This window comes from Triticum dicoccoides, chromosome 3B (genome assembly GCF_002162155.2).
Source record: "Triticum dicoccoides isolate Atlit2015 ecotype Zavitan chromosome 3B, WEW_v2.0, whole genome shotgun sequence".
Classification (NCBI taxonomy): Eukaryota; Viridiplantae; Streptophyta; class Magnoliopsida; order Poales; family Poaceae; genus Triticum; species Triticum dicoccoides.
Window position 1 is genome coordinate 61,707,100 of NC_041385.1, and position 8,098 is coordinate 61,715,197.

The window sequence follows — 8,098 nt, forward strand, 5'->3', positions numbered from 1 at the left end:
TAAAGAAAAGCTAAAAATTGTTAGTTGCCTATTCACCCCCCTCTAGTCAACTATATCGATCCTTTCACTCATTTTCCACCATTAAAGGGCCAAGCTAGCTAGCTGCTCGTTCTTGCCCCTTTTGGCTCTGGTCATTGCTTTGCTCTGTATACATGGCACCACAAAGTCGTCTTCTCAGGTAAGCTAGATCATGTACGTGCCATTTTGGATTTCGCCCATTACTACTGCTTGTGACTCAATCCTTTGCCTGAATGTGCAATTCTCCATAGCTCGAAGTCCACAAGGTGCTCACCAGTCACCACCGGCGGAGCTGCATTCTGCTTTTGGAACACCAAATTTTCCCTTTCAGGTGTTGATTTAACTGCTTAATAGCTCTGTGATTAATTATGCAACAAGATCCTAGTTAATCAGTAGCATCATGGCTCAACATGTAGCTTCTGATCATAGTATCTTCACTGTATGTGTTGCATACGAAATTTATCTTATCCAGACGGATTTTTTATCTTCTTAGTTCCAAGAAATTTTAAGAATTTCCTCAATATTGTTGACTACTGAATATATCAACAACACTCTCCTGCTTTCCGACAATTAGACTTGCTTAAAGCCATGAACATGTCGCTGTTACAATTCTGAACTTTTGACCTTTTCGTTGGTTTGCCATTTGTAGCTGTACAGTTGATTTTTAACTCGTCTGATTGTCACAGTGGTTGCATGCACAATTGCTGAATTTGGACGAATTAGATGGCTGCGCCGGCTGCGCTGCTGTTGTTGTTTTAATTTACACAAAAGTTGCAATTTCCGGTGGAATAAGTTGCCTCAATATAAATAGTATTGGCCTAAATCACCCAGTAAAAGTTTCCTACATATATGATCAGATTTTTTGGATGCCGATGCATGTAAAACACAAGTTGCCAAATATTATTCTACACAACCAGGGAGTCTGAACATCATGAGCTAATTCATGGACCTGTGATAGGGCGCCGCGCGCGGGGGGGGGGGGGGTCTACGTTGGAATGTCGGTTCACTGGCCTAGACCGTTTGTGTCCACACCTTTTTGCGCATTCCGTGCTCCGTGACGGCCACCTCACCGTTGTGGTCCTCGACCCCCTCCCCTCGCCCCCATCATGGGGTCCACCAGCATGCCCCGATCGCCTCCTCGCCCACATTATGGTCGATCATTCTAATCCTATGGCCAACGTTTACTAGCTAGTTGCCTGAAGAAGCACGTTTTGAGAGTCATGATAGCCATATTAGAAAATTATTAGTTTAGTATAGTCGTAATAGGCAACCTGACAACAAATTTGCTTCTTGTAGCACCAAAATTGCTCATCATAGCATCAAAATTGCTTGAAAAAAATAGTTTGTAGAAGGCAACTTAATAGGTGATGCTAGTCAACTTGACGGTCATAATAGCCAACTTATGGGAGCACTAAGTTGATAGGTAGTCACTATAGGCAACATTGCAACAAAGTGCTTTATGTATCACCAAAGTTGATAAGTAGTCATGGCAGGCAACCTACATGTGATGTTAGACAACTTGTTAGTCATATTAGGCAACTCAAAAGAACATTGGGCTGATAGGCGACCATGATACATAACCAACCGAAAGTTGCTTACCTTATTCCAAAGTTGCCTTCCCATCCACCAAAGTTGTATATCTGACAAGAAAAAAAGTTCATCAAAAGAAACTTCATAGGCGGCGCTAGGCAAGTTGAGGTTCATGATAGCCTACTTATAAAAGCATTGGTTTGATATGTAGCCATCATAGGCAACCTAGCGACGAGGTATGTTATGTAGCACCAAAGTTGATAGGTAGTCATGGTAGGAAACTTACACGTGATGGTAGGCAGCTTGGTAGGCAACTTATAGGTGATGGTAGGCAACTTGATAGTAATCGTAGCCACTTCAAAAGAACATTTTGATGATAGCTGACCATGATACACAACCTAGGCGAAAGTTGCTTACTGTAATAAAAAAGTTGCCTCCCCGTGGCACGAAGTTGCTTGAGATTCTTCTTCATCAGAAGCAATTTCATTGGTTACCTAAGCAACTTGAGGTCATGGAAGCCATCTTTATAAGAGCATTGAGTTGATAATAGGTAGTCCTGATAAGAAACAAGGTGGGTCACGTAGCAACAACTTTGATAGGTAGTCATTGTAGGCAACTTAAAAGTGATGCTAGGCAATTTCATAGTCATCGTAGCTAACTCAAAAGAACATTAGTGTCGGTGGGAAACGACACCTATGGGATCACTGGAATCCCTACTACGGTTGCGGGGCGCTGGATCGTGAGAAGAGCGGGACTAGTAGACAACACAAAGGGGATTTACCCAGGTTCAGGCCGCAAAGATGCGTAAAACCCTATGATCCTACTTTGGTGGATGTATTTAGTGTTCTTGAGCTCTTGAACTAGCTCTGGGTGCTGCTAGGTTCAAAAGAGACGAATCCTTCTCCAGTGCGCCATGGGCCTCCTTTTATAGGCGAAAGGGGCTGCCACAGTGGCACACAGGAGGTGGAAAGTGCTATAGTGCTATAAGCTTATCGCTGGTGTTACAGGACAAAGTGCATTTAATGTGAGGCTTAAGTGTCCCTTCACTTTATCGGGGACGGGGGCGAGGCCCGTCCCGTCCGTCGCCGCTCCTCCTTGCTTTGATATGCGCCCTGGCCAGCGATGCATGTTGTCCCATGTAGGCAGGCAGGCAGCTGAGGTGGCGCGGTGGTGGAGCCTCCACAAAGGGCTGCATGTTGCCACGCAGGTGCCTGTCCAGCTGGTTGGGTCGGCAGCTGCATGCGAACGGCGGCGGAGACTTGGCTGGCGTGGGCCTGGCAGTGGTCCTTCTGGCGCGCTTGGCGAGGGCCTTGCCGGGTGGCCCGGCAAGGGTCTTGCCGCGGCACGCCGTCATCCCCGGCAAGGAATTTGCCGGTCTTGCCGCGGCACGTCGTCATCCCCGGCAAGGAATTTGCCGGGGGTCTCGTGGGCTTCCTCGGTAAGAACCCTGCCGAGGATTGTTGCCTTTCTATCCTCATTTGATCTTGATTATCCTTTGTCTTCACAAAGATCTGCATGCCACCATGGAGGTGCCTCCCGAGCCCTGTCCCAATGCGTTTTCTAGCGTTGGTGGGCTCAAAGGTGGCTCGCTCGGCTGGTGTGGGTGAGTTGCACCGGCAAGGGTCTTGCCGGGGCCGCTGAGGCTGCCCCGGCAAGGGTCCTTGCCGGGGAAACCTGCTTCGTCCATCCGATCTCCGTGGCCTTGGTCCTTGTTGTTGCTTTGTTTTGTCTTGCGCCTTCGGCTTCTCTCCGGCTTCCCTTTCCTGCCCTGTTATGCGTGGCCGTGGCGGGTGGCTCTGACTGCCCATGCACAAGTAAAGGGGTCAAAAACAGAGCCCCTACTTTTTTTACACCGACAATTAGGATGATAGATGACCACTAGTAGAAACCGGAGCTTTAAAACCGGTTCGTAAGGGCCTTTAGTGCCGGTTCTGCAACCGGCACTAAAGGGTGGAGACTAAAGCCCCCCCCCTTTAGTATCGGTTCGGCACGAACCGCCACTAAAGGCCCACCACGTGGCGTGAGCTCGCGCCGTGGTATGGGGGACCTTTAGTACCGGTTGGTGTTACCAACCGGTACTAAAGGTATTTTTTTGAAAAAAAAATTGAAAATTTTGTAAAAAAATATTTTATTTTTTTTGATTTTCGATTTTTTGAATTATTTTAACCTCTAATCTCTAATCACCCCTCACCACTGCTCAATTTAATCTCTAATCTCTAATTACCCCTCATCATTCCAAATCATTTCCGGATGGTCACCCATCCTCTCACTACCCCAGCCTGAGCACGCTTAACTTTCCGGTTCTAATCTCCCTCGTTTCCAAGTCTGCACTTGTTGTTTTCCTCACAAATATAAGATGTCAATCCTATTAACCCTCAGCAGTTTAGCTTGAGCATTAGGTCACACGTTTCACCGTTTGAGTTTGGAACAATTATTCTAAAAAGCATTTAGTAACAGTAATATTTCTTGAATAAGTTTGACCATAGTTTGACCACAGTTTGACCATAGTTTGACCAGATTTGACCAAAATTCAAAAAATTGAAATAATTATTTACTAACACTAATATTCTTTAATAATTATGTAGCAACATTAATACTTCTTGAATAAGTAGTTTGACCATAGTTTGACTAGATTTAACCAAAATTAAAAAAACTGAAATTTGAGCATATCTTTTTTCCTTTTGGAATTTGAGGATTCTAAAAAATTGCAAACAGACCATAGGCTGTCACCATCGGATGCGGATTTTCGTGCTGAATTTTTTGATATATTATACGTTTTTTTCTGACATCGCATGCAAAAGTTATAGCCGTTTTACATTTTCCCTACACTTTTTGCAAAACATGTCCAAATTTAAGTTTTTTAATTTTCCTAACTAGTAGATGTAGTAATATAACTACATCTCGAAGAATTTTATTTTTGATTTTTTTATCATTTTCTTTTGTATTTTTCAAAACTAAAATGGCGATACACGGGGGGGGTAGAGTTTGAAAATTGCCCTATACTGCCGGTTTGTGTCTCCAACTGGGACTATAGGTCAAACCCCTTTAGTACGGTGATCGCGGGGCCCCGGCCTGACGCCAGCCTGCCACCACCCCTTTAGTACCGGTTCGTGGCACGAACCGGTACTAAAGGTTAAAAACGAACCGGCATTAATGCTTAGCCATTCGAACCGGCACTAATGGTACCATTAGTACCGGACCAAAATCGAACCGGCACTAATGTGTCTCACATTAGGTCCTTTTTCTACTAGTGGGCTATGATACACAACCTAACCAAAAGTTGCCTCTCCGTGGCACAAAAGTTGCTTGAGAAAAAAAAGATCGTCGAAAGCAACTCCATAGTTGACGCTAGGAAACTTATATGTCATGCTAGGCAATTTGGTAGTCATTGTAACCAACTCAAAAGAACATTAGGGGTGAAAGTTGCATACTGTAGTTCAAAAGTTGCCTCTCTGTGGCAAAAAAGTTGCTTGAGAAGATAAGTTTATCAAAAGCAACTTCATAGGTGACGCCAATCCTGATAGCCAACTTTATAAGAGCATTGAGTCAATACGTAGTCATGATAGGCAACCTAGCAATAAGTGCTTCATATAGCAGCAAAGTTGATAGCTAGTCATGGTAGGCAACTTGCACGTGATGCTAGGCAATTTGGTAGTCATCATAACCAACTCAAAAGAACATCCGGAATGATAGGTGACCATGATGCACACCCTAACCGAAAGTTGCCTACAGTAGTACAAAAGTTGTCTCCCCGTGACACCAAAGTTGCCTGAAGAAAAAAAGTTCATCGAAACATATCGATATGGGATCTAGTTTTGAAGAACTCGTCGCCAAGGATCTAATGGTGAAAACGGATCTTAATTTTGATGCTCTGTTCAAAAGTTATGACTTTTTTAAAAAATTGAACACATAAAATAATTGCAGGGACAAAATCTTTTTTTTGAAGTGGATTTTGCATCATAGCAGTAGGACAAAAACTTATCTTTTTTGGGTGTGTGTGCTCTGGAATGCTAGGGAACACACGTGTGCTCCCTAGTCGCGTCCCTAATAATAATGCTAGTTCCACGAAACCATTACAAAACCCGTACGGTACCTCCCAAAACACGCATGCGCCCCGCTATATTAATATAGCGAACACTCGATAGAGCCAACGATAAATACTATGGCGACAGTGGCACAATCCCGCCTAAAAGAAAAGAAAAAAAACAAATGCCGACAATGACGGATCAATAGAAACAAAGAAGCCCGCAACTCTGAAGCGCCGGTACCATACAACACCTCAAAGAATGGACACGATGATGACGACGCTGCTGCCAAGGGTTTCCCCCGGTACGTAGTGAGGAGAGAGGAAGGGTAACACCTAACGCCCTTCAGGAAGGCCCGGCGGCACCCTCACATGCCACCACATCAGTCTCGGACAGGCCGACAGGGATTTCTCCCGATCCCAACCATCACCCGAAGCGCTCTGGAGCAATCCACCATACCGACCACCACCCTGCGCCAACACGATCTTGAAGCCACCCATGCTGTCTCATCACGGCATAGAGACCTGCACAACGAAGAAGAAGAGTCGCCATGGACTAGCGGCAGTAGCACCACCGACATGCGGGAGGGACCGACCTCCACCAACAACAACAGGAGCAAACCAGGCACTCAAGGCCCGCCTGGGCCCCGAGATGCCCGCAAAACTCCCATTGTCGCACTGCAGAAGGCATGCCGTTGGCATCGCCGACCCCCGTCCGAGTGCCCCCTCCTCTTCAACGTACAGGAAGCAGAGAGGCCACGCCGGAGCCAGCCCGCTCGGACCCAGATGGTCCACCATCAGAGTACTACTTTTTTCACTCTAACGGGCCGGATTACTACTTTTTGTCAGACAAAGACGCACATGCATCAACCTCTTCTCTCTCCCTTGCAAACAAATCCATAGACTTTATTTCATCTTTGGAAATTAAAAACATTCATATCTTTTAAACCATAAGTTCGTATTTGAAATAATTTATATATTTGAACTCTTGATGCCAAGACCTTTAAAACTAGACCGATCTTGGAACTAACATATTTCACTTGAAAATGTGAAACAAGAGAATACAATATTTCAGGATTGTGAAATAATAACTATAGAAATTTAAAATGTAATATACGTTTGTGGAATGATTATTTGAAAACATGAATAATGTATTTCAAAAGTGTGAAAATGTGCCATTTCACAAATGGATGTGAATTTTGTGAACCGAGCCAATAACACATTTCTGAACTGTGAAATAATAACCACATAAAGTGAAACTGTAATGTATGATTGTGAAACTGATTATTTGAAAATGTGAAATAAATTGTTTCGGATTTTCCAATAATTAGTTTCACAATGATACATTATAATTTCCATTTCTATGGTCCCTATTTCACAATGCAGAAGCTACATTTCACTTTCCAACAGCTCGTTTCACAAAAATCACATCTATTTCAGTTACAAATTTTCATAATAACATATCTCACTCTTTTGAAATAAAATTGTTACATATTTCCAAATAATCAGATTCACAAGGTGACATATTAGTTTCATATTATTTTTCACTTTCAAAGCTGATATTTCACTTCCGTAGTCTTGTTTCACAAAAATCACATTTTTCAAGTGAAATAGGTTTGTTTCACATATGAAATGTGAAACGTTGGAATTTTAAACGTGTTTGGAATATATCCAAAATTGGTTTACTTCTAAAGGTCTTGGCGCCAGGAGTTCAAATATATAAATTATTTCAAGACAAACTTATGTTTTAAAAGATATAGACGTTTTTAACTGGCCAAGATGAAAGGAAGTACATGAATTTTTTTGCAAGGGAGAGAGAAAAGACAGATGCATGCGCCTTTGAAAGAGGAGAGGGAGAATGAGCTGTCACATCCATGCTGCCATGTAAGCACAAATGGTGTGGGCCAATAGTTGTGTTAGACCTAGTATTCATTTTATATAGCAAAAAGGGAGAAATAATTGCTTTTCATGGACAGAATCTTAAAGTAGGTATTGAATGGTGAGATCACTATCGGTACATGACGGAACTGCTCAAAAAGACTTTCACGTCGGCAAACCGGCCCGCGTGGCGGTCAGACAACACAGAGAAACCCAAGGCACCCCTATATCTCGCCTTCAGCGAGTCTAGGTTTTGACTCCACGAAGGGGGCGGGCGAGATGGGCCGGCCCACGAGCGCGGGAGGCCGCAACCTCTTTTTTTATTTTATTTTTCATTTTCTTTTTTCGTTTTTTGCTTTATTTTTGTACTTTTGTTTATATTTTAAAACATTTTAGATATATATAATACAATAAAACTCTAAGAAACATTTGAAAAATGTTAAACAAGTATATGAAAATTGTTAATCAAGTATTCGGAAAATGTTGAACAAGTATTTGAAAATATTTAACAAGTATTTGAAAAGTTGTTAATCAAGTATTCAGAAAATATTGAACAAGAATTTGAAAACTGTCAATCAAGCATTCGGAAAATTTTGAATGTGTATAGAAAAACTGTCTATTATGTAGTAGAAATGATGATTTTTTAAT